The following is a 14,097-nucleotide window of genomic DNA, read 5'->3' on the forward strand; positions in this document are numbered from 1 at the left end:
AGCATTGAGACTCTGGAGCTCTGCCTGTCTCTTGGGCCCTGCACGTGGAACAGGTAGCATTTCAGAAAATGCTACCATAGAGGATCTGGATTGAGCTTTCTACCTAAGAGCCTAAATTTGGCTTCCAGAACCTCTCTCCCACATTTTCCTATGTCATTGGTACCCACATGTACCAAGACAGCGGACTCCTCCCCAGCACTATCTAAAATCCTATCTAGGTGACGCGTGAGGTCCGCCACCTTCGCACCAGGCAGGCAAGTCACCAGGCAATCCTCACGTCCACCAGCCACCCAGCTATCTATATGCCTAATGATAGAATCACCAACTACAACCGCTGTCCTAACCTTTCCCTCCCGGGCAGCACTTGGAGACATATCCTCAGTGCGAGAGGATAGTACATCCCCTGGTGGGCAGGTCCTGGCTACAGGAGTACTTCCTACTTCACCAGGGTGATGCTCTCCTTCTAGGAGACCTCCCTCCTCCAAGGTAGCACAAGGGCTACTAGACTGGAGGTGGGACCTCTCTACAACATCCCTGTAGGTCTCCTCTATGTACCTCTCTGTCTCCCTCAGCTCCACCAAGTCTGCTACTCTAGCCTCAAGAGAACGGACACGTTCTCTAAGAGCTAGGAGCTCTTTGCATCGGGCGCAAACATATGACATCTCACCAACTGGGAGATAATCATACATGTGACACTCAATGCAAAAGACTGGATAGCACCCCTCTCGCTGCTGGACTGCTGACTCCATCTTACTGTTTTTGAGTTTTCCAATATTTTAAAACTTGCTACAGTATTAAGGATATTGGCCTAAAATAAAAGTGTCTTTTACTTTATATAGTGTATTGTATGATTTATATAGTATTTCCTTCTTAGATGGTAATGAAATGTATTTAAAACTCTATAAGAGCACTCCTTACTTGTTACCCTAATTACAATAACTGACTATAAATGAGGAGTTGTCCTAGGGGTGGGGGGGGAATACTAAATTAGATCCTGCAGTGGCTATTAGATTCTATCTGTTAATGCTGTGGTACAAGGCTTTTAAGACTAAGTGGAAAAGACTATGGAGATTAGCTGTTTTCTGTTAGCTGTTGAAATTTGCTTTTTTAAGTTTGCCTAACACTAACCTACAATTCCTCCTTTAAACCCCAATCTTTAAGTTCCCAAAGCACAAGCAAAGTAGCGTTCACTTACCAGAGAAATGTCCTCTTCTCTCAGAACTTCTCAGAAAGAAAGTTCAGTGGGACCTTCCCTCTTTATATACTTTTGAATCTAAGGGGCCTCTTTTGAGCAACCTATGCAAGTATTCTACTTCCCCCACACCTTAATTATCACTTAATTGAGGTCACTGGATGAGCTAACTCTCCAGCAGCCAAGGAAAAGAAAAATAACTGCCGTTTAGAATAAAGGAGTTCCTACCTCTAGAAAAGGTTTCAGTTTAAAACTAGGTCACTGGATGAGCTAACTCTCCAGCAGCCAAGGAAAGAAAAATAACTGCCGTTTAGAACAAAGGAGTTCCTACCTCTAGAAAAGGTTTCAGTTTAAAACTAGGTCACTGGATGAGCTAACTCTCCAGCAGCCAAGGAAAAGAAAAGTAACTGCCGTTTTAGAACAAGGAGTTCCTACCTCTAGAAAAGTTTCAGTTTAAAACTATGTGGAAAATGCCTATTTCTAGAGAAAAGTTCAGTTTAAAACTGTGGGGAAGGGGTTTATACACTATGGCAACTAGTTAATGGTGCTTGCTTTTCTCTCTCTCTCTCTTTTTATTCCTCTAAACTAGGCCCTGCTTGCTTTTCCCCCCCTCTCTCTCTCTGTTTATTCACCCTTAATACTAAATTAGATCCTGCAGTGGCTGTTAGATTCTATCTGTTAATGCTGTGGTACAAGGCTTTTAAGACTAAGTGGAAAAGACTATGGAGATTAGCTGTTTTCTGTTAGCTGTTGAAATTTGCTTTTTAAGTTTGCCTAACACTAACCTACAATTCCTCCTTTAAACCCCAATCTTTAAGTTCCCAAAGCACAAGCAAAGTAGCGTTCACTTACCAGAGAAATGTCCTCTTCTCTCAGAACGCCCTGATACTGCAAAGTGCATCCTGGTACATACCCAGTAGTCAATCGGCTCAGAGGTCCCTAGTCCCCCAACCCCCTCATGCCACCCACCCCCAAAACTTCCCTGGTGACTCAGTGGCCCTTTGTCCCTGACTTCCACACTCACGTCCTAAAACCCCTCCCCCCTCAATCCCACCAGCGTGGTCTTTTATATCCGGAGCAGTATTTTATTCAGCGCTCAGTATCGTTTATAAGCCCACTGTCCAATTGGTTTTTCTCAAGATTTTTTCCACGCCAGAAGGCTTTCTGTATCGAGAAGTAAGACTAGGGCAAAGAAAGGATTGCATAGTTTATCCCACTGACCCGCTGGCTGGAACTTGCACAGTAGAATACTGAACTGCAGTCACTAAACGTATAAATCCACTGTCCATGGAATGATCAGAAGCGGAGCCAGGATGAGGCAGGTTGACGGTGCGGGGGGGAGCGAGAGCAGACTTCCGCTGGCGCACATTTTCAGTGCAACAGGATGAAAAAAAATAAGCACCGGCAGAACTCTGTTTGGGGGAGCGGCTGCTCCCCTGGTGCCCCCACCTAGCTACGCCACTGGGAATGATATGGATAGAACTGCTGAAAATCCCTCGAAATGTACCAGCACTGCAGCTGTGCAGAAAGCAGTAACATTCAGCTCTTATTTGTATAACTATGTGATTTTATTCAGACTGGAAAAATGCTTTGCTACCTTAAACCACAGAGATGTTCAATGCAGCATGAGACGTACCAGTCAGACAATGTCCTAAAGCCAAGGGGGAAAAAGGAATGTAATGGATAACACGGGACTGCAGCAGTCTACATGCAAACTGTAATAGTGACATAAAAACGCAACGAATGTTCTGAGTACAGTTAGACTTTGGCAGGAGGCAGAATACTGCTTTGTAATCTCAGCTTCAATAAAATACAGATATATAAAATGCTGCATGAATATCCCTGGTCTACATGCTGTGCATGGCCTCTGCGGTCAGACTTGTGAAAGGGCTTATTACTGATTCTAGTGCTTATCCCTCGACTCTCCTGCTCTGAACTTCTCCCGTTTCTTGTTGGGGCATTTGCAAAAGAATTTATCGACTTCAGATTAGAGTCGTAGTATTACTGATCCATGAAGGTTCAGGAGCGAATAACACCAGGTCACCACGGGCTTCCCTTGACTCGTCTAGGCCTTTGAAACTGATTATTAAATTAATATGTTCATGTTGCTTTTCTGGATTTCAGTAAAGCCTGAGCAACTGCTTCTCACAGAACACCGATAAGCAAAGTTCGTTGATTCCACATTGATATAAACAATTTGGGAGGGAAGCAAAAGTATAGTGGAAGAAAACTGGTTTAAATAACAGGACTTGGGCGCATACAGTGAAAAAGAGAAAGGTACAGAGAAGGACGACTTCCCTATGATAACGACTAAAGCAGCTAGGACTCCTCAGCTTGGAGAAGAGATGGCTGAGGGGAGATATGACAGAACCTAAGAACATAAATGTTGCCATACTGGGACAAACCAAAGGTCCATCAAGCCCAGTATCCTGTTTCCGACAGTGGCCAATCCAGGTCACAAGTACCTGGAAAGATACCGAAACAATAAAACAGTTTTTATGCTGCTTTATTCTGGAAATAAGCAGTGGATTTTCCCCATGCATTGTGGACTTTTCTTTTAGGAAATTAGCCAAACCTTTTTTGAACCCTGCTAAACTAACTGCTTTCTTCAATTCTCTGATACCTTTTTTATTGGACATAACTTAATACATTTCTTGATTAGCTTTCGAAGGTTGCCCTTCTTTGTCAGATCGGAAATAAGCAAATGTGTTAGCAGATAGTATATTTAAGAGAAACATCAAAGCATTACTTTGACAGTCTGACAGAGTGGGAGGGTGGGGGTATGCATGGGGACATCAAAGCATTTCATTGATATTCTAACAGGATGGGTGTTGGTAGGTGAGAGGAGGGTAATAAACAGAGAAATACAGCTTTATGGTTTATAATGGGTTAGAAAACCCAGATACTTATTAAGTCCTTTATGTTGGGTGTCAAAATATTCAATCATTCTTATTTCAAAGGTCAAGACCAGAACACTGCACCAGTGATTTCACAGTAAGAATACTGAAAGGTAATTTTAAAACAATACAGGAACGTAAGACCTTTGAAATAAGAATGATGGTGGTCTAGTGGCCTCTTGTGGAGACAGGGCCGCCAAAAGGAGGGCAGGGGGGACAAAATTCCACAGGCCCAGGCCTCCAAGGGGGGCCCGGTGCCGCAGTCCCACCTGCTTGCCCTCCCTCGGTTCCGTTGTCGACCGTCTGCCACTGGGCCGGGCCCCCTGCATTGAAATCACAGCGCCTCTCGCCTCCGTGTGAAAGCGCTGGAGGCAGCAGGAGATCACCTCCCTTTGGGCCTCCTTCCTTCCCTCCCTGTGTGCCGCCCTCATCTGACGTAACTTCCGTGAGGGCGGGACACAGGGAGGGAAGGAGGCCCGAAGGGAGGCGATCTGCTGCTGCCTACAGCGCTTTCACACGGAGGCGAGAGCACTGTGATTTCAATGCAGGGGGCCCAGGGTCGGTGGCGGACAGAGAGGGGCAGGTGGAGGAGCGGCAGCCTCGGAGGGGGGGAGGGGCGGCGGCGACTTCAGGGGAGGGCGCCCCGAGGCGGCCCGGCCCAGTCTCTTTGCAGCCCTGTGTGGAGGTGGGGGCAGGAAAGAACCCCACTCTTTCCTGTCCCGCTGCCGCTGCTCTCTTACTGGTGCCATGCTTTTTCAAAATGGCCACTAGGACTTCAAGTAGTAATCTTGTAAGACTCAGTAGAGTGGAACAGGTAGACGTGAATCGCTTCTTTACTCTTTCCAAAAATACAAGGGCTAGGGGACATGCCATAACATAACATACTAGAGTTTGCCGGGACACTTTGGTTTTCTCAGTCTTATCTTGTTTAGGAAGGATATTAAGTCTCTGCTCGTTCAGAAGTTTGTCATTCTTTTTTCACTGCCCTCCCAGAGGATTGTTGTGGCTCTTAATGTTACTGTTATCCGCTTTGAACTGCAAAGGTGTAAAGTGGGATTTAAGACAGATATTATGCTATGTCTTCTGATGCAGCAGGGAAAGACCTTAGATTGTGAGTCCGTTAGGGACAGAAAAGTAGCTGCAAAAATAGTATACGTAACCCACTTCGACTATATCTTCAGAAAAATGGTATGTGGTAAATAATAGAGGTGTCAGGATGGATCTCAACATCTGTTTGGTGAGGTCGGGCCCAGGGGAAGTAGAGATTAAATGACCATTGGAGGTTCCTCCCTCCTCTTCCGGTATAAAACTTATTTCAGAGGAGACGCTCCCTGACTCAGATCCTGAAACCATATGAACTGCCGCTGTCTTCTGGCTTTTGGGGTTGGGATTATCCCCAGACTCAGGGCTGCAGCTGAGATGGATGAATTTATTTCTGAAAATGTCCAAATGGTCATTTCTTTTCGGTGTGCCTGAATCCTGAGTGTGCGAGATCATACAACGTAAATGGGACGGAGCTGTTATCAGATATAATGGAAAACCATAGTAACCCCTCAAACAATGCATGAATAAAAATATAGACTTCCCGATTGGAGCTGAATTACTAAATATAATTACTGTGCATGTGTTTGTTCTAAAACAAAGATTTTTAATAGAAATAAACATGATGACATCACTGGGGGGGAGGGGATCTGTCGGATATGCTGGAATGTCAGATTAGCGAAGGAAAACCCTCTACAAAGTATGGAACAGAATGAATTTTAAGAAACATATTCCTTAGCTTTCCAGTGGCATCGATGAAGGTATAGCATAGACTGTAATAATTTAAGTTTAAATAATTATAGTTGTGGTATAGTAAATTGTGATGAAAAATTCATGTCATGCAAAAGTCCATTTCTTGACAAACTTGAGAAGACTTTGGCAGGAGCAGGTGTCCCCGCACTGAAGCAGTAAATTGCATTTTGTTCTCTGGTTTGAGTTTGACTTTAATTAAGCCCAACTTTAATTAGTGGCTATAAACACTCTGTCCTGAGAAAGGACCAATCAGTAAAGTGCTTTGCCAGTGAAAATCCCCAAAATTAGGGCCTCTGCTTTCAAGGAGGAGGTGAAAGGAGAAAACTGCTCGGAAGTACTGGAATGAGGGGAGCGGGACCTGTTATATGCGGCTTCAATGAGATGCCAACACTTCTGTCCAATTTTTATGTACTTTCAAAACATAGGTAGTAGATAGTGCAGGTAATAAATAGTTTGAATAAATAGAGGGATGGAACTGTGGAACTCTGCCGGAGGATGTGGTAACAGTGGTTAGCGTATCTGGATTTAAAAAAGAGGTCCGGACAAGTTCCTGGAGGAAAGGTCCATAGTCTGCTATTGAGACAGACATGGGGAAGCCACTGTTTGCCCCGGAATTGGTAGCATGGAATGTTGCTACTATTTGGGATTCTGCAACGTTGCTACTATTTGGGATTCCGGAATGCTGCTACTATTTGGAATTCCGGAATGTTGAAACTATTTGGGGTTCCGGAATGTTGCTACTATTTGGGATTCTGGAACGTTGCTACTATTTGGAATTCCGGAATGTTGAAACTATTTGGGATTCTGGAATGTTGCTACTATTTGGGATTCTGGAACATTGCTACTATTTGGGGTTCCGGAATGTTGCTACTAATTATGTTTCTGCCAGTTACTTGATATTTCATTAGTGTTATGCTGACATCGTATTATATCTCTTTATTTGAATTTCAGTGCTGTTAAATGTGTATATTTTTGATCCTGTTATTATTAGGTTTCAGTTTGCTGCTTTCAATGTTACCTCAATAGCCTTTAGTGGAAATGCTCGATTGTATGTGTGGAGTTGGGAGTTAAGAATCTGTGTGTGTGAGGGCCACAGGGAATGCAAGATGGTATTGCAAGGTATGTTTAATGATGGGAGTAAGTCAATCTCTCTGGGCACCACACAGGTAATTCTGTAAGTGGAGCCTTTATTTTATGTGCCCTGATTCTGCACTGTGAGCTCATCTGGGCACTCACATGCCATTACAAGACCATTAGTGTGAATTATGAGGGAGCCTAAAATCTAGGTGTCCACAAGCCACAAACCAGGTGCAACCGTGGCAGGGAAACATGTAACTCACAGTATTTTCTAAGTGACACGTGTTAAGTGTCGTTACCAGCCAGGCCGCTCTATGCCCCTCCCCTCTGATCACCTCCTTTGCAGTTCGGCACTTTGTCACCTGCACCATTACAAAACAGCAATTAACCTTTTGGCTGCCACTTACAGATATTCTGTGCATTCAAGCTGATGTGGGGTTAGAGTGCAAGCGTGTGCGAACTGGAAGAGGAAATCCCCCACACCGATATCCTGCCTGACCTTCTAAGTGGTGACTCAAAATGTCCCCCACAATCTCTCCTTCCCTGCCCATTGCTGCTCTAAATTTGCCTTGAAAAAAAAAGGTGCTGAACAGGTTTGCAAGAAGGCCTTAACTCCAGGGCAGGGACAAGCGGGAGAGGTGTCTCATTACCACTCCTGAGTGGAGCAGTTGCAGGGCACATTCAGTTCTCCCACTCAAGATGCCACCCATATCATAGCCGGCCCTGTGGCAGTGGTGGTGGGGGTTGGGATGTCTCCTGCCGGACGTAAAAACCTTGTGAAGTCAGCTGACACCATTTAAATGATGAAGCCAGCAGGGCAAGAAGCATGAGTGTTTTGTTAATCTCCTTTAGCATGGGGTAGGTGATGATTGCAACTCCAGATGGCATGCAGCTCTGGAATTCAGAGCTGCCAAGGGGGCCATCCCACTCAGTGGGAGATAAAAGTCCCGTCCCCAGCCCACCCCACTCTGCCCCAGCAATTTCTGTGCCCAGCTCCACCTATTGGTCCACCCAGCACAGCTCATTTGCGGTCAGTGCCCAGTGGGAAAAGGAGTGGTCTCCCCATTGAGCGGCAGCAGGAAACACTTTCATAAAATGTCATCTCCTACTGCTGTGGGATCAGCGGCAGCATGAGGTGGTGCTTTATGAAGGTGTTTCCTGCTGGACAGAGATCCCAGCTTCTCAGCGGGAGTGCAGGAGATGACTGAAAGCGGGAGACTTGGCAAGTCTAGACATGTTAATGGCACCAACACCCTTCAATGCAAGTGGAATGAAATATGATGGGGTTTTTTTTGTTACATTTGTACCCCGCGCTTTCCCACTCATGGCAGGCTCAATGCGGCTTACATGGGGCAATGGAGGGTTAAGTGACTTGCACAGAGTCACAAGGAGCTTCCTGTGCCTGAGTGGGAATTGAACTCAGTTCCTCAGTTCCCCAAAGTCCACCACCCTAACCACTAGGCCACTCCTCCACTGTTGCTACTATTTGAGATTCTACATGGAACGTACGTGCAGGACGTCAGACTCACAGAAACAGAAGCCTGCGCAGCCTTCTACATGGAATGTTGCTAGTGGAATAGCAACATTCCATGTAGAATCTCCAATAGCAGCAACATTCCATGTAGAATCTCCAATAGTATCTATTTTATTTTTGTTACATTTGTACCCTGTGCTTTCCCACTCATGGCAGGCTCAATGCAGCTTACATGGGGCAATGGAGGGTTAAGTGACTTGCCCAGAGTCACAAGGAGCTGCCTGTGCCTGAAGTGGGATTCAAACTCAGTTCCTCAGTTCCCCAAAGTCCACCACCCTAACCACTAGGCCACTCCTCCACTGTTGCTACTATTTGAGATTCTACATGGAACGTACTGTACGTGCAGGATGTCAGACTCACAGAAACAGAAGCCTGCGCAGCCTTCTACATGGAATGTTGCTAGTGGAATAGGAACATTCCATGTAGAATCTCCAATAGTAGCAACATTCCATGTAGAATCTCCAATAGTATCTATTTTATTTTTGTTACATTTGTACCCTGCGCTTTCCCACTCATGGCATGCTCAATGCGGCTTACATGGGGCAATGGAGGGTTAAGTGACTTGCCCAGAGTCACAAGGAGCTGCCTGTGCCTGAAGTGGGAATCGAACTCAGTTCCTCAGTTCCCCAGGACCAAAGTCCACCACCCTAACCACTAGGCCACTCCATGTTAAAGCCTGAAGTTTTTTATAGTATTTCTCCACAGAAGTCCATCCCAGGCATTAGGTGCAATATGGTTCTCATACTTTGGAGAGAGTTTCCAGAATCCTCCACTGGCTTGTTCATAAACAACACATATGAACTTTTCAAAATTTATTGACATATGCCATATAGGTACAAAATACCCACAAATTTGCTTCTGCTTTAAGGCTACTCTGCCAGGTACTTGTGACCTGGATTAGCCACTGTTGGGCTAGATGGACCATTGGCGTGACCCAGTAAAGCTATTTTTATGATATTAAGTACCTGACAAAGATCGCAGTACAGAAAAACAGATTTTATGATGCTTATCCCAAGTTCATCTTAATAATGGCTTATGGACTGACCTCTCACCTTATATATCCATTTCTCTGTGAGGTAATTATATATTTGATTCATAATCAAATGATTGAGAACACGAGTTCTGGTGTTAATAGGCCAGACATTCTGTGACCTTGTGATTGCTCAGCATATCACATCTTATGTAGTTCTTCCCAGTATGAATAATTAAACATAAATGCGTATTTACAGAGGGATTGGGTGATTCTGTTTCAAGTAAACCAGAGCTTTGACTTAAATGGATACTAACCTGTTTTTAAAGCCACGTGTTGACTTTCTTAGCCCACCTTCACTATATAAAGTTAGTTTATAGATATGAAAATAAAAACGTATCGGTGCTTCGTGAATCTATATTTGAAAAGTCTAGCTGGAAAGTACAAGTTGGCAGATGGTTGCTTTACTCCCTGAAATAGGTGGAGGCTGACGTTTTGCATTTTTCAGATTCCCCATGATTTTCTGGCTTCTGTACAGGTTTGAGATTTTTCTCTCTCTAATTTGCTTTCTGCCTGTTTATTTCTGGACTCATTCTAATGACTGGGAAGACAGAAGGCAAAACTTTCAGAGAAATTCTTCAAGCAAACTTCAAGTTATTTGCCTGAATTAACGGGGAAAATCACAATTTCACAGACATTTGTAATGTAGACATCTAATTAGTTTGAATTTTGGCATATGGACACACTGTTCCCAGGATCGCTGACTGCCAGTTGTCTCTCGGTTTGCTGGTGCATTCTGGGAGGGGTACTTCCACTTTCTCTAAGGACTATGTCTCAATGCATGGAGTAAAACCAGAACCAGATCAACTTGCTTTTAAAAAAACTGGATTCAATTGGTAAATCTTGATATTTTGTGTTGCCTCACAATGCATGGAATTACATCCCTTTATAGAGGGTAAGAAAAAAGACACTGTAGACCTGATTTTGCATTCTGTCAAGGTCATACCTGATTATGGTAGATTATAAATAAAGTACGTGAAATGTTGTATCCTTGTACAAAATTAGTTTTTAGTGCTTGGCCTATACGGTTATTTCTTATTTAATCATTTTATCCTTCCTTGACAATACTGCTTCCCAGCACCTGCAAGTATACTTCATTCTAAGACATAAGTATGTTTAAAGACTAACTCATGGAGATGGATGACTGGCAGATTTAACAAGCTGGTTAAGGGAAAATGGAAATCTTAGAGGAAAACTAACATAACTTAAAGCCAGAATTCTTCGAACGATTTGTCAAGCAAATTGAAAGTCAGCTGATAATATAAATAGGGCTTGAAAGGAGGAACCCAACACAAAACATCTCACCTGTATACATTGAAAAGAAAGTGTGTATGCTGATTAAATCATTCCTGAACTCATTGCTTAGAAATGCAATGAGAGGTGGGATTTCAATAAATGAAATGACATGACGGCTTTGACGGTTAGTTTGGATCTGCTGAATTATGTGTTGTATTTAATACTACTACTAGTACTACTTAACATTTCTAAAGCGCTACTAGGGTTACGCAGCACTGTACAATTTAACATAGAAGGACAGTCCCTGCTCAAAGGTGCTTACAATCTAAAGGACACGTGAACAGTCGGTCTGATAGGGGCAGTCAAATTGGGGCAGTCTGGATTTCCTGAAAGAGTTAGGTGCCGAACGCAGCATTGAAGAGGTGGGCTTTAAGCAAAGACTTGAAGATGGGCAGGGAGGGGGCTTGGCGTAAGGGCCAATACATGGGATCCTGTGAATACTGTCTATCAAGGACATTGTTGAGAAGTCCCACCTCCAGTCTGGCATCCCCTGTGCTGCCTTGGAGAAGGGAGGTCTCCTGAAAGGAGAGCATCACCCTGGTGAAGTAGAATGTAATCCTGTAGCCAGGACCTGCCCACCAACCAGAGGATGCAATATTCTCTCGCACCGAGGATGTGTGTCCAAGAGCTTCTGCCCAGGACAGCTGTTGTACTTGGCAATTCGATCCACGTAGGCGTGCAGCCTGATATAGTATTATTATTTTGGTTCCTCCTGAGGAAGGAGACGAAATGCCGATCAGCATCGGGGAACCGGCGATTTGAAGTTTTCAAGCATGGACACACGTTTCCAGCCAACCCAGTTTGGGGGTTTTGGATATCCTCAGTGACATTTGTCTTCAATTGGGAACACTATTGTGGCTTGAGGAATATTCTTATAATTTACGTATATGGTGCAACACTGTATTAAGTTTGTTTCAGCCACACAAAGGACAATGGGTACAGATCACACGCAGGTTCCAGTTTATAGAACCAGCGTTGATGACGAATTTTTTGATCAAATTGACAAGTTATGTATACTGTATTGATTGATGACGAGCTGTATCATCTTTGTGAGAGGCATATATAGCTGTGCACTACTTTTACGAATATGGATGGATGGCTGGAGCGTGCGAATGTTTGAGTGAGTTAAAACTATATTGTATGTAGGTTTGTATGGATGATTGATATTTATTGTCAATAAAGAAAAGGTTTTTTCATATGTTCTGGAGTCTTAAGTAGCCATGTGTTAAAACTGACTCTGGTTGTGTAAAAAATCCCTATAGTTAATCAATTCGATCATTAGCCATGTAGATAGCTGGATGGCCTGGTGGATCTGATGATCACCTGGTCACTTGCCTGCCTCGTGCGAAGGTGGCAGACCTCACACATTACCTAGATAGGATTTTAGATAGTGCTGGCGAGGAGCCAGCTCTCATGGTACATAGTAACATAGTAGATGACGGCAGAGAAAGACCTGCAAGGTCCATCCAGTCTGCCCAACAAGATAAATTCATATGTGCTACTTTTTGTGTATACCTGACCTTGATTTGTATCTGCCTTTTTCAGGTCACAGACCGTAGAAGTCTGCCCAGCAGTAGCCCCGCCTCCCACCACCGGTTCCGCCACCAAATCTCGGCTAAGCTTCTGAGGATCCATTCCTTCTGAACAGGATTCCTTTATGTTTATCCCATGCATTTTTGAATTCCGTTATCGTTTTCATCTCCACCACCTCCCGCGGGAGGGCATTCCAAGTATCCACCACTTTCTCCATGAAAAAATACTTCCTGACATTTTTCTTGAGTCTGCCCCCCTTCAATCTCATTTCATGTCCTCTAGTTCTACTGCCTTCCCAACTCCGGAAAATGTTCATTTACTATTGATACATGTGGGTACCAATGACATAGAAAAATGTGGGAGGGAGGTTCTAGAAGCCAAATTTAGGCGCTCGGTAGAAAATTCTCCCTGTTCCACGTTCAGGATGCAAGAGGCAGCCAGAACTCCAAAGTCTCAATGCACGGTTGAGACAATGGTGCAGGGAAGAGGAATTTAGATTTGTTAGGAACTGGACAACATTCTGAGAAAGGGGGAGAAGAATGGACTCAACAGGGATGAAACCAGGCTGATAGCATTTAAAAAGGAGATACAGCAGCTTGTAAACTAAAATGGGGGGGGGGAACCGACACTCACTCAGGAGCACACGGTTCGGTGTGGAGTATCCTTGAAGGATACTATTGAAACAGGCTCTTTAGAGAATCCCGATGTAGAGGTTTCAATAATGATGATTAATGGGAGAACAGAATAAAGGATGCAATTTATCCCAGTCAACTTTACAGCAGCTTGTAGATGCAAGGAGAAAACTAATTTGAAGTGTCTATATGCAAATGCTAACAACCTAAAAAGTAAGATAAGAGAATTGGAGTACATAGCACTAAATGAAGAGATAGATATAATAGGCATTTCAGAGACTTGACGGAAGGAGGCCAATCAATGGGACACTGTGTTATCAGGATACAAATTATATCGCAATGATAGAATGGATCAAATTGGAGGGGGGTTAAAGAGGAAACTGAGTCAAATAAAATAAACATTTCACATGAAACAGCAGTGTGGAATCCTTATGGATAGAAATTCCATATGTGAAGGGAAAGAGTATACTGGTAGGGCTGTACTACTGTCTGCCAGGACAGAACAGACAGATGAAGAAATGTTATAGTAACTACTATTACTTATCATTTCTTTAGCACTACTAGACATACCAGCGTTGTACACTAAACATGCAAGAGACAGTCCCTGCTCAACAGAGCTTACAATCTAATCAAGACAGACAAACAGGACAAATAAGGGATAAGGGAATTATTTAAAGTGGGACTTATAAAACAGACATGGGTACTGAACAAGTGAATAGGAGTTGAAGTCAGCCTCAAAAAGGTGGACTTCTAGCCTAGATTCGAAGATGGCCAGAGATGGAGCTTAAAGTACTGATTCAGGAAGTCTATTCCAAGCATATGGTGCAGCAAGATAAAAGGAATGGAGTCTGGAGTTGGCAGTGGAGGAGAAGGGTTCAGATAAGAGAGATTTACCCAGTGAACGGAGTTCCCAGGGAAGAGTGTAGAGGTACTGAGGAGCTGCAGAGTGAATGCACTTGTAAGTCAATAAAAGGAGTTTGAACTGAATGTGGAAATGGATAGGCAACCAATGAAGTGACTTGAGCAGAGGGCTAATATGAGCATTGCAACATTGGTGGAATATAAGTCGTGCAGTAGAATTTTGAACAGATTGAAGGGGAGAGAGATTGCTT

The 14,097-nt window shown here is 43.8% G+C and overlaps 1 protein-coding gene across 1 annotated transcript in view; it reads left to right on the forward strand.

Moving 5' to 3' along the window:
- Positions 1–14,097, forward strand: part of IL1RAPL1 (interleukin 1 receptor accessory protein like 1) — a 455,782-nt gene that overhangs the window by 47,209 nt on the left and 394,476 nt on the right. The gene's annotated exons all lie outside the window — the stretch shown is intronic.

Source organism: Microcaecilia unicolor, chromosome 4 (genome assembly GCF_901765095.1).
Source record: "Microcaecilia unicolor chromosome 4, aMicUni1.1, whole genome shotgun sequence".
NCBI lineage: Eukaryota > Metazoa > Chordata > Amphibia > Gymnophiona > Siphonopidae > Microcaecilia > Microcaecilia unicolor.